We start from the raw sequence: 12,879 nt of genomic DNA, 5'->3' as shown, positions 1-12,879 counted from the left end.
GATTTCTCTACCATGAGACTCATATTGAACTTGGCACCCATGTTGCTGCTGCAATGATCATCAGATCCAGCGAACTCATCCATAGCTGAGTAGTATTCGTCAGCGAGCAAATCATCTCTTCCTGCTGAGGATGTGTCATGGTGCTCTATTTGTCCAATGAGGAACTCATCTCCTGAGTAGTCATCGCCAATGAACAAATCTTTTGCTCTGGATTTGTCATTGTGCTCTCCTCTTTGGGTGTTGCCAACTGCTTGTTCCAGGGTGGATGGAGGCTCGGGCTTCATTCTGTCGTTGAAGGAAAAAATGTTGTGTTTTGTAACTTTAAAACTCTTGTTGTTTACTCTCGGGCACTTCGGATGAGGCGTGGTGACTGTTATGTAAGGTTCCTCGGTTGATTGAACCGTGTCCACGCCGTGTGAGTAGTCACAGGCTAGGTCATCATTTTCAGACAAGTAATCACCATAGGTTGGTTTGTATTCCATTGATGCAATGTTCCTGACATCGCAGTGCCTTAGATTTTGTCCTGTGGAAGTCATGTGTAGGACAGCTCTTCATTTAGAGGCACAGTGGTTGTATCTTCCACATCTCAGGCACTGTTTATCGAAAGCCGGACATTGCCCTTTTAAATGGGCGTGTCCGCAGTGAAGACGTGTCATCACGCTGTCCCGCCACGCTTGCGCATGCGCAGTAGATTTTGCATCCGGATCCAATCTTCGGGCGAACTGCGCATGCGTGTGGGACACTTCTAGGTTCGCGCGCGCGGGATTGCCGGAGGAGGAATGCCTTCGAGATGCCTGGGCCACCATTTTGATGGATCCAACCTCGTGGTAGAGGTCTTGATCCCGGTGAGTAAATTGGTCATACTGTGCTTCAGTAATTTCATGAGCAGAGCATTTTTGAATGGCCATTTCAAGTGTTAGGTTTCTGTGTTTCAGAAGAGACTTTCTGAGTCCCTCATCAGAGATGCACTGACAATTTGGTCCCTGATGAGGGAGTCACAGAGGTTTTCATAATTGCAGGATTGGGCCACCAGCTTTAAGTCAGTGAGAAAACTGCTGAACAATTCTCCTTGTTTTTGTAGGCGTCTGGTGAATTTAAAGCATTCAAATGTCTCATTAACCTCAGATTTGCAGTGTTTGTCGAATTTTTTTATAATTATGTCCAGTTTTTCCTTGTCCTCCCCTTCTGCGTAAGTAAATTAATTATATATATCAATGGCCTGTTTCCCTGCCGCAGATAAGAGGTAGGCAATTTTTTTAGAATCTGGCGCAGCGGTCATGTCCTTAATTTCCATAAATAAATTAAATTGTTGAAGGAATATTTTCCAATTATACTGGAGATTACCAGAGGTTCTGAGTTGCTGTGGTGCTGGAAGTGAGTCCACCTTACTGGTTTTTGTTTTCTTGCCCAAGAGGTTCAAGTGCTGCGAAGACTTCCGTGGTCGAATATCTATCCGATATTTTCTTCTTGTCTAACCTTATCTAACTAGTTCTTTCAAAGCCAACACGCCTGGTACTATGGTACTATGTCTTGTTACCTGTGTGGTAGGTAACTTGTACTACTCAATTCTTGGTTGATGGTGAGATCTTCTGAATCTTGATGAAGAGATGAAGACTCAAACTCGTCCAGGAACAACAATGGTTTATTGAGTAACTATAACAACAAGTGCATGAGTTCTTTACTTTTAACTTTGATACTAATGATAAGGTTAACAAGATCTAATAACAGTGACTATACGTAACTCCACTAACTATCTGTACTATTCTGATATCACAGTGCACCCAAGAGAGAGATAGAGACTGCCAAGACCCAATGTGGCTGCCTTTTATACCCCGTTGGTCCGGCCCTCTAGTGATCATATGGTGCTACTGATTACTCATTAACCCCTTTTGTACATGCACATACAGAGATCACTACAACAGGGGCAGCAGTTTCTCTGGTACAAGATGTGTGTAAGGAAAAGCTTAAACATCTTCCCTTGACACCTGCAAAAACCATTCTGAAAACATATGCAGGAAATCTATACCTATGCGGGGCAGAACAGAAGTTAATGTGAAACTAAATGGACAGATTACTAAATTGACTTTCCCACTGTTTGTGGAAAAGTCAACTACCCAGCATTAGTTGGGCAGTCATGTTTCGAGAAGATCCAGTTAAACTGAGCGGATGTGCCTACTGGAATCGATGAGGGTTTCACGACGATTTTCCCGTCTTGAAACACTACGGAACCTCCGTTGGCACCGTCGCTTACCCTCAGAAATGGAGAATCTTTATTTTGCAACTACTATTATATACAACTTCAGTAGTTCCCCACTGAATCTTCATTAGTAGGTGCCTTACTGGCTGACTCTATTTATACATAACAAGACATTGTCAGATATCCCCGACCCCCTTATTGGGGAAGCTCGTGTTCTGCAAGGTCCATGGGATTGTTAATCATTCCCACCCCGTAAGATCTGTGTGGGTTCTAACACTTACCTTTAAGCCACTATCAGCACCTTCTGTAGTTTTTAACACTACCATTAACACTCCTTTTGTCTTGTGTATATGACATCGTTGTCAAATCTCTCCTAGCTCCCACCTGTCCCTGACCTTCTATTTTGCTCCATCTGCTCCAAACTCTCTTAAACAGTATAAAGCGAATCACATGTCTCCTTCTCTTTAGCTTTGAAGAAGAGTCATATGAACTCAAAATGTTAAGGGCTGGAATAAGTGGAGCTAACTCATAGCCTGGCAGGGGGCCAGTAGGGACCCAGAGTAATTCACGCAGCTTTAGCTGCGGATACGGGCCCCCGCACTTTCGGTTTTGAGTCAGCGCATGCGCACGGCGGCGGCCTCCAGCAGTTGGGCCGAGCGCCATGGCGGACTCGGACCGCGGAGCCACACATAAAAACTAGACCCCCCCCCCCCATCGATCGGCCGGGCGCCCGAGCATTCGAACGCGCGGATCTGTCCCCCGGCCACCTATGAGGCCCCGGGTGTCCAATCCACCCGCCCCCCACCAGGGCGGCCGCGGACTGAGTCCACAGCTGCCACGTGAGCATCCCGACCAGCAATAACAGGTTAGTTCCACGCCGTCGGGAACTCGGCTGGTCTGGAGCGGAGGATCGCTGGACCAGTACTCCGCGATCACGCCGATTCTCAGGTCCCGGGGAATCGCTGGACCAGTGCCGGGCCCGATTTTGGCGTTAAATTGGACTCTCCGCAGCCCCACGCCGAAATCGCGTTGCGGAGAATCCAGCTCTAAGTCTATATCTCTCTCCAGCGATGCTGCCAGACCTGCTGAGTTCTTCCAGCATTTTCTATGTTCATTTTCTCAACCTCCTTTATTTTTCTTACTAGCAAAGTAACCTTATGGTGGGGGTTGTGGCCATTGCTTCTCACCCATGATGTCACCGGCAATGAACTTTATGATGTCACAGCAGGTGGAGACCACATGAAATACCTGTACCCATGTTGCCTCTAGACAGCAGTTGAATAAAATAAACAGACCAAGAAAGGGTGACTGCAAAACATTGGTGAGTGTCAAGATGTATAATATAATTATAATATTTACCATTAAGGAAGTATTGTAAGCAATGTGGATTGAGCCTGCAAACCAGCATAGGAATGATTTCAAAAGTTTAGCCAATGTTGAATCCTGAAAATGTTCCTGTGGGAATCAAAGATTCCAATAATAACTCTGAGGTGTGTTTGGAATAGGGAGATTGTGGTGGCAATGAGGGTGGGGAGTGAAATCAGTGTAGTATTGTGTATGAAACTCAGAAGAAATTTCAGTGCATCAGTCTGTGGTATTTTAACAGAGACACTTTATTGTAATATAACTTGTGGGTTTGGGCATTGAATGTTTGGCAATGACATGGTGCAGACATTCATGACACAATCTCAGCCATAGTACATAAAGGGCCAATCCAATTTGGCTAAGATACAATTTGGAGGACTGAGGTTTTTTTCACAAAGAGAAGGAAAAGTTTCATTATAGTTTCAGGACAATCAAGGACTAACACATAATGATACATCGCTTGATGCACTGTTGGGTGCAGTAAGTAGGAAATAGATTCTCTCACCCGGCAATGAAAGGAAGAACGCTGCTGCTACAACAAAGTAGGTATGGCTGGAGATGCCAGAGGTCAGCAAAAGGAGCATTGTAATCACACTTTTGGATTCACTGCAAAAACAATTTTAATGGCCGAATCAGATAAGGAAAGGGAAGTAAGTTGCACATTCATCTACAGCCTGTTGTGTACATCAGCCGCACCTCCCAACCCCAAACCCCCTCAACTTGTCAAGCTTAATTAGAATTCCTCACAAACATTTACCTTGGAAGCCAACCCATGGCTGTCTTTCCGTGCACATTCTCTCATTCCCATCTATCCATGAACCATTACCATACACTGTCATCCTTATGCAAATTGATGCTTCTTCCTTATAGTCATCCTCATCAAATGCACTGCATCCAGTAGCAACAGATGGTTAGCAACTTTAACGTAATAAACTGTATCAAAATAATATATGACAGGAACATTATTATTAAGGCAGATGACTACAAGTTTGGTCAAGGAAGCAGGTTTTAAACAGTACCGAAGGAGAAAACTGGAGAGGTGGAGATTTTTAGGGAGGCAATTTTAGAGCTTGGGGATGATTGTAAAATGTGGGATATTTCAGAATTAGATCAGCAGCTACCTTGGACGAATCATCAATCATTCGACCGCCAGCAAAGTGATGGAAATTATTGTTGACAGTGCTGTCAAGCAGCACTTCTCAGCAGCAACCTCCTCATTGATGCGTAGTTTGGGTTCAGTCAGGGCCACTCAGCTCCTGACCTCATTAAGCCTTGTTCCAAACATGCACAAAAGTGCTGAATCCAGAGTTGAGGTGACAGCGACCAACCTTGATATCAAGGCAGCATTTGATGGAGTGTGGCATCAAGGAACCCTAGCAAAACTGAAGTCAATGGGAATTGGGGAAAATGTTCCATTGGTTGACGTCATACCTAGAACAAAGGAAGATTGTTGTGTTTGTTGGTGGTCAAACACATCAATCCTGGGACAACTCTGCAAGAATTCTTCAAGGTAATGTCCTAGGTCCAACTATCTTCAGTTTATTCATCAATTACTTTCCCTCCATCATAAGCTCAGAAGTGGATGGTTCATGGATGACTGCACAATGTTCAGCATCATTTGTGACTCCTCAGATACTGAAGCAGTCCATATCCATATGCGACAAGATCTGGACAATATTCAGGCCTAGGCTGATAAGTGACAAGTAACATTCAAGCCACACAAATGCCAGGCAATGACCAGCTTCAACAAGAGAATCTAACTTCCTCCACTTGACGTTCAATGGCATTAGCAGAGAAACATAGATAATAGAAGCGAGAGTAGGCTATTTGGCTTTTCGAGCCTGCTCCGCCAATCATTATTATCATGGCTGATCATCTAACTTAGTAACCTGTTCCCACTTTCCCCTCACATCCTATGATCTCTTTAACTCAAGAGGTTTATCTAACTCCTTCTTGAAAACATACTGGGCTCGATTCAGCTAAATGGGCCAAAGCATCACATAGCCCGGTTTTGTACACTGGGGTGCTCCGCTTGTCGGAATTCCCCAGTATAGCGAGAGATTGGGATGTCATTTTTAAATGGTGTCCCAATCTCCAAGGCCCCTGAAGTGATCCTGACCCTCCCCAACCTGAAATCACTATGGGAGGGTCCCTGGTTCCCTCCACAACAGCCCCCCACCCCCGGCACCCTGGCACTTCTGGTGGCACTGTGGTACTGCCAAGGTGCCCAGGTGACTTTGCCAGCTGGCAGGGGCACTGCCAGCATGCAAGGCCGGCAATGCCAAGCTGGCATTTTTCACGCAGCGGTGATCGGGCCGGTTGGATGCACTGCCCGGGTGTGGGCAGGTGGGGAGTGCGGGGTTTCCTGGGGCCCCTTGTAGTGAGTTGGAGCTTGAATGGGTTCAGGTGTCAGGCCGGGTGTTTGAGAGATCATTTAAAAATGGCGTCCCGATCTCTTGCTGCACAGAGGAGTTCCAGCGAGTGGAGCTACTCAGTGCAGAAAACGGGGCTGAGTGCGGCCTCGGGCATGCATTCCCCGCAGAGGCCCCAGACCTAACCAGATGGGTGTTAGAAAGTGGGGTGTTTCTCAGCACTGTGACTAAACCCAGGATCCTGACTGAAATTTTAAAAATAACAGGGCATTTGGAAACAGTACCTATAGAGTGTCACATTGACAATAAACCCCTCTCGGAGAATGTCCACTCTACGAAAAGCGTCAATGAAAAAAGACAATGGATTGACATTGCAAGTCTCAACCAGATGTTAGAGAACATGGAGATTGACAAGATCAAGTGCGTTGACGGCAGTTACTAATTATAAGAAATTGTGAATAAAGGGCATCTTTTGACATAGAGACATAGAATCCCTACAGTGCAGAATGGGGCTATTCGGCCAATCGAGTCTGCACCGACCCTCCGAAAGAACACCCTACTGAGGCCCACTCCCCTTAACCCCACATAATCTCCAAATCTTTGGACACTAAGGGGAAATTTAGCAAGGCCAACCCACCTAATCTACACATAAGACCATAAGACATAGGGGCGGAAGTAAGGCCATTCGGCCCATCGAGTCCACTCCACCATTCAATCATGGCTGATTTCAACTCCATTTACCTGCTCTCTCTCCATAGCCCTTAATTCCTCGAGAAATCAAGAATTTATCAACTTCTGTCTTAAAGACACTCAACGTCCCGGCCTCCACCGCCCTCTGTGGCAATGAATTCCACAGACCCACCACTCTCTGGCTGAAGAAATTTCTCCTCATCTCTGTTCTAAAGTGACTCCCTTTTATTCTAAGGCTGTGCCCCCGGTTCCTCGTCTCCCCTGCTAATGGAAACAACTTCCCTACATCCACCCTATCTAAGCCATTCATTATCTTGTAAGTTTCTATCAGGTCTCCCCTCAACCTCCTAAACTCCAATGAATATAATCCCAGACGTTCATCGTATGTTAGGCCTACCATTCCTGGGATCATCCGTGTGAATCTCCGCTGGACCCGCTCCAGTGCCAGTATGTCCTTCCTGAGGTCTGGGGCCCAAAAGTACTCACCGTATTCTTTTTTTTTTATTAAATATTTTATTGAAAATTTTTGGTCAACCAACACAGTACATTGTGCATCCTTTACACAATATTATAACAACACAAATAACAATGACCTATTTTATAAGCAAAAAATGAATATCCCCCCCCCCCGATCCTGGGCTGCTGCTGCTGCCTTCTTTTTCCCATTCCGTCTATCTTTCTGCGAGGTATTCGACGAACGGTTGCCACCGCCTGGTGAACCCTTGAGCCGACCCCCTTAGGACGAACTTAATCCGCTCTAGCTTTATAAACCCCGCCATGTCATTTATCCAGGTCTCCACCCCCGGGGGCTTGGCTTCTTTCCACATTAGCAATATCCTGCGCCGGGCTACTAGGGACGCAAAGGCCAAAACATCGGCCTCTCTCGCCTCCTGCACTCCCGGCTCTTGTGCAACCCCAAATATAGCCAACCCCCAGCTTGGTTCGACCCGGACTCCTACTACTTTTGAAAGCACCTTTGTCACCCCCATCCAAAACCCCTGTAGTGCCGGGCATGACCAAAACATATGGGTATGATTCGCTGGACTTCTCGAGCACCTCGCACACCTATCCTCCACCCCAAAAAATTTACTGAGCCGTGCTCCAGTCATATGTGCCCTGTGTAATACCTTAAACTGAATCAGGCTTAGCCTGGCACACGAGGACGACGAGTTTACCCTGCTTAGGGCATCTGCCCACAGCCCCTCCTCGATCTCCTCCCCCAGCTCTTCTTCCCATTTCCCTTTTAGTTCATCTACCATAGTCTCCCCTTCGTCCCTCATTTCCCTATATATATCTGACACCTTACCATCCCCCACCCATGTCTTTGAGATCACTCTGTCCTGCACCTCTTGTGTCGGGAGCTGCGGGAATTCCCTCACCTGTTGCCTCGCAAAAGCCCTCAGTTGCATATACCTGAATGCATTCCCTTGGGGCAACCCATATTTCTCGGTCAGCGCTCCCAGACTCGCGAACTTCCCATCCACAAACAGATCTTTCAGTTGCGTTATTCCTGCTCTTTGCCACATTCCATATCCCCCATCCATTCCCCCCGGGGCAAACCTATGGTTATTTCTTATCGGGGACCCCCCCAAGGCTCCAGTCTTTCCCCTATGCCGTCTCCACTGTCCCCAAATCTTCAGTGTAGCCACCACCACCGGGCTTGTGGTGTAGTTCCTCGGTGAGAACGGCAATGGGGCTGTCACCATAGCCTGTAGGCTAGTCCCCCTACAGGACGCCCTCTCTAATCTCTTCCACGCCGCTCCCTCCTCCTCTCCCATCCACTTACTCACCATTGAAATATTAGCGGCCCAATAATACTCACTTAGGCTCGGTAGTGCCAGCCCCCCCCTATCCCTGCTACGCTGTAAGAATCCCTTCCTCACTCTCGGGGTCTTCCCGGCCCACACAAAACCCATGATGCTCTTTTCAATCCTTTTAAAAAAAGCCTTCGTAATCACCACCGGGAGGCACTGAAACACAAAGAGGAATCTCGGGAGGACCACCATCTTAACCGCCTGCACCCTCCCTGCCATTGACAGGGATACCATATCCCATCTCTTGAAATCCTCCTCCATCTGTTCCACCAACCGCGTTAAATTTAACCTATGCAATGTGCCCCAATTCTTAGCTATCTGGATCCCCAGGTAACAAAAGTCCCTTGTTACCTTCCTCAACGGTAGGTCCTCTATTTCTCTACTCTGCTCCCCTGGATGCACCACAAACAACTCACTTTTCCCCATGTTCAATTTATACCCTGAAAAATCCCCAAACTCCCCAAGTATCCGCATTATTTCTGGCATCCCCTCCGCCGGGTCCGCCACGTATAGTAGCAAATCGTCCGCATACAAAGATACCCGGTGCTCTTCTCCTCCCCTAAGTACTCCCCTCCACTTCTTGGAACCCCTCAACGCTATCGCCAGGGGCTCAATCGCCAGTGCAAACAATAATGGGGACAGAGGGCATCCCTGCCTTGTCCCTCTATGGAGCCGAAAATATGCAGATCCCCGTCCATTCGTGACCACGCTCGCCACTGGGGCCCTATACAACAGCTGCACCCATCTAACATACCCCTCTCCAAAACCAAATCTCCTCAACACCTCCCACAAATAATCCCACTCCACTCTATCAAATGCTTTCTCGGCATCCATCGCCACTACTATCTCCGTTTCTCCCTCTGGTGGGGCCATCATCATTACCCCTAACAACCTCCGTATATTCGTGTTCAGCTGTCTCCCCTTCACAAACCCAGTTTGGTCCTCGTGGACCACCCCCGGGACACATTCCTCTATTCTCATTGCCATTACCTTGGCCAGGACCTTGGCATCTACATTTAGGAGGGAAATAGGTCTATAGGACCCGCATTGTAGCGGGTCCTTTTCCTTCTTTAAGAGAAGCGATATCGTTGCTTCAGACATAGTCGGGGGCAGTTGTCCCCTTTCCTTTGCCTCATTAAAGGTCCTCGTCAGTACCGGGGCGAGCAAGTCCACATATTGTCTATAGAATTTGACTGGGAATCCATCCGGTCCCGGGGCCTTTCCCGCCTGCATGCTCCTAATTCCTTTCACCACTTCTTCTACCTCGATCTGTGCTCCCAGTCCCACCCTTTCCTGCTCTTCCACCTTGGGAAATTCCAGCCGATCCAAGAAGCCCATCATTCTCTCCCTCCCATCCGGGGGTTGAGCTTCATATAATTTTTTATAAAATGTCTTGAACACTCCATTCACTCTCTCCGCTCCCCGCTCCATCTCTCCTTCCTCATCCCTCACTCCCCCTATTTCCCTCGCTGCTCCCCTTTTCCTCAATTGGTGTGCCAGCAACCTGCTCGCCTTCTCCCCATATTCGTACTGTACACCCTGTGCCTTCCTCCATTGTGCCTCTGCAGTGCCTGTAGTCAGCAAGTCAAATTCTACATGTAGCCTTTGCCTTTCCCTGTACAGTCCCTCCTCCGGTGCTTCCGCATATTGTCTGTCCACCCTCAAAAGTTCTTGCAGCAACCGCTCCCGTTCCTTACTCTCCTGCTTCCCTTTATGTGCCCTTATTGATATCAGCTCCCCTCTAACCACCGCCTTCAACGCCTCCCAGACCACTCCCACCTGGACCTCCCCATTATCATTGAGTTCCAAGTACTTTTCAATGCACCCCCTCACCCTTAGACACACCCCCTCATCTGCCATTAGTCCCATGTCCATTCTCCAGGGTGGGCGCCCTCCTGTTTCCTCCCCTATCTCCAAGTCCACCCAGTGTGGAGCGTGATCCGAAATGGCTATAGCCGTATACTCCGTTCCCCTCACCTTCGGGATCAATGCCCTACCCAGCACAAAAAAGTCTATTCGCGAGTAGACTTTATGGACATAGGAGAAAAACGAGAACTCCTTACTCCTAGGTCTGCTAAATCTCCACGGGTCTACACCTCCCATCTGCTCCATAAAATCTTTAAGTACCTTGGCTGCTGCCGGCCTCCTTCCAGTCCTGGACTTCGACCTATCCAGCCCTGGTTCCAACACCGTATTAAAATCTCCCCCCATTATCAGCTTTCCCATCTCTAGGTCCGGAATGCGTCCTAGCATCCGCCTCATAAAATTGGCATCATCCCAGTTCGGGGCATATACGTTTACCAAAACCACCGTCTCCCCCTGTAGTTTGCCACTCACCATCACGTATCTGCCCCCGTTATCCACCACTATAGTCTTTGCCTCGAACATTACCCGCTTCCCCACTAATATAGCCACCCCCCTGTTTTTCGCATCTAGCCCCGAATGGAACACCTGCCCCACCCATCCTTTGCGTAGCCTAACCTGGTCTATCAGTTTCAGGTGCGTTTCCTGTAACATAACCACATCTGCCTTAAGTTTCTTAAGGTGTGCGAGTACCCGTGCCCTCTTTATCGGCCCGTTCAGCCCTCTCACGTTCCACGTGATCAGCCGAGTTGGGGGGCTTCCTACCCCCCCCTCCCCCCTTGTCGATTAGCCATCACCTTTTTCCAGCTCCTTACCCGGTTCCCACGCAGCTGTATCTCCCCCAGGCGGTGCCCCCCCGCCCATCCTCTCCCATACCAGCTCCCCCCTCTCCCCAGCAGCAGCAACCCAGTAATTCCCCCCTCCCACCCCCCCCGCTAGATCCTCCGCTAGCGTAATTACTCCCCCCATGTTGCTCCCAGAAGTCAGCAAACTCTGGCTGACCTCGGCTTCCCCCCGTGACCTCGGCTCGCACCGTGCGACGCCCCCTCCTTCCTGTTTCTCTATTCCCGCCATGATTATCATAGCGCGGGAACCAAGCCCGCGCTTCTCCCTTGGCCCCGCCCCCAATGGCCAACGCCCCATCTCCTCCACCTCCCCTCCTCCCCCCATCACCACCTGTGGGAGAGAGAAAAGTTACCGCATCGCAGGATTAGTACATAAAACCCCTCTTTGCCCCCCACATTCGCCCCACCACTTTGTTCGAACGTTCTTTTTAATAACCCGCTCATTCCAGTTTTTCTTCCACAATAAAAGTCCACGCTTCATCCGCCGTCTCAAAGTAGTGGTGCCTCTCTCGATATGTGACCCACAGTCTTGCCGGTTGCAGCATTCCAAATTTTATCTTCTTTTTATGAAGCACCGCCTTGGCCCGATTAAAGCTCGCCCTCCTTCTCGCCACCTCCGCACTCCAGTCTTGATAAACGCGGATCACCGCGTTCTCCCATTTACTACTCCGAGTTTTCTTCGCCCATCTAAGGACCATTTCTCTATCCTTAAAACGGAGGAATCTCACCACTATGGCTCTGGGAATTTCTCCTGCTCTCGGTCCTCGCGCCATCACTCGGTATGCTCCCTCCACCTCCAACGGACCTGCCGGGGCCTCCGCTCCCATTAACGAGTGCAGCATCGTGCTCACATATGCCCCGACGTCCGCTCCCTCCACACCTTCAGGAAGACCAAGAATCCTCAGGTTGTTCCTCCTTGCGTTGTTTTCCAGTGCCTCCAACCTTTCCACACATCGTTTCTGATGTGCCTCCTGCGTCTCCGTCTTCACCACCAGGCCCTGTATATCGTCCTCATTCTCGGCTGCCTTTGCCTTCACGACCCGAAGCTCCCGCTCCTGGGTCTTTTGTTCCTCCTTTAGCCCTTCGATCGCCTGTAGTATCGGGGCCAACAGCTCTTTCTTCATTTCCTTTTTGATCTCTTCCACACAGCATTTCAAGAACTCTTGTTGTTCAGGGCCCCATGTTAAACTGCCACCTTCCGATGCCATCTTGGTTTTTGCTTGCCTTCCTTGCCGCTGTTCTAAAGGATCCACTGCAATCTGGCCACTTCCCTCTCCTTTTTCCATCCGTATCCAGGGGGGATTCCCTTCTGGTTTACCGCACAGTGTTTTTAGCCGTCAAAATTGCCGTTGGGGCTCCTATCAAGAGCCCAAAAGTCCGTTTCACAGGGAGCTGCCGAAATGTGCGACTCAGCTGGTCATCGCCGCACCCGGAAGTCTACTCACCGTATTCTAAATGGGGCCTAACTAATGCTTTATAAAGCTTCAGAAGTACATCCCTGCTTTTATATTCCAAGCCTCTTGAGATAAATGACAACATTGCATTTGCTTTCTTAATTACGGACTCAACCTGCAAGTTTACCATTCGAGAATCCTGGATGAGGAATCCCAAGTCCCTTGCACTTCAGCATTATGAATTTTGTCACCGTTTAGAAAATAGTCCATGCCTCTATTCTTTTTTCCAAAGTGCAAGACCTCGCACTTGCCCACGTTGAATTTCATCAGCCATTTCTT

Source organism: Scyliorhinus torazame, chromosome 10 (assembly GCF_047496885.1).
Source record: "Scyliorhinus torazame isolate Kashiwa2021f chromosome 10, sScyTor2.1, whole genome shotgun sequence".
In the NCBI taxonomy this organism is placed as follows: Eukaryota; Metazoa; Chordata; class Chondrichthyes; order Carcharhiniformes; family Scyliorhinidae; genus Scyliorhinus; species Scyliorhinus torazame.
Note: the sequence above shows the minus strand (reverse complement) of the source record.